This window comes from Odontomachus brunneus, unplaced genomic scaffold, assembly GCF_010583005.1.
Source record: "Odontomachus brunneus isolate Ranch 3 - 2012 unplaced genomic scaffold, Obru_v1 Obru_scaffold_174, whole genome shotgun sequence".
Classification (NCBI taxonomy): domain Eukaryota; kingdom Metazoa; phylum Arthropoda; class Insecta; order Hymenoptera; family Formicidae; genus Odontomachus; species Odontomachus brunneus.
Window position 1 is genome coordinate 196738 of NW_022639624.1, and position 858 is coordinate 197595.

Genomic DNA, 858 nt, shown 5'->3' on the forward strand with positions numbered 1-858 from the left:
TTTCTCTCTCCAAAACGAAAAGAAGACTCAAATCTCGACCGCACGACATCCCATTGCCTAGTACGCCCTCCTCCTTTCTATGGTACATACAGGGTGTTCCCAAAAGGTGGGTGTTCCCAACCAAATTTTAGAGGTATGTAATACTCGTTAAAACAAACCAAAAACTCTTAATGAACAGTAGTCCGAAAACCTTTTATTTCTGAGTTATGAAGCATTTTGTTCTGTGAAAAATAGAAAATAATTAAAATTTACAATAAATGTTTAATGTGTCCTTCGTCCATTTCAACACACAATTCGGCACGTCTCCTCATTGAAGATCGAACACGTTCAAAGATTCCGAATTTATTCCGTATTTGTTGACAACAGTTTGCTCTGCCATACATAAAATGAATACCCGTCATTTCAGAATTTGTGTAAAAATTAGCCATTTTTCAGATAACAAAACTAGACACGGTCCACAAACCAAAGTTGAATACAATAATCCCTGCGTAATTAAATGGTGACATACGGGCGTCCGTGAATGAACTGACTAAGAGACTTGGAAACTGTTGTCAACAAATACGAAATAAACCTGGATTCTTTGATCTTCAATGACGAAACATGCCGAAATGTGTATTGACATGAGCCGAAGGCTCATACACATTGAACATTTATTGTAGATTTAATTTATTTTCTATTTTTCACAGAACAAAATACTTCATAACTCAGAAATAAAAGGTTTTAGGAGTACTGTTCACTAAGAGTTTTTGGTTTGTTTTAACGTGTACTACGTACCCCTAAAATTTGGTACCTTCTTTTGGGAACACTATATATATATATATATATATATATATATATATATATATATATATATATATA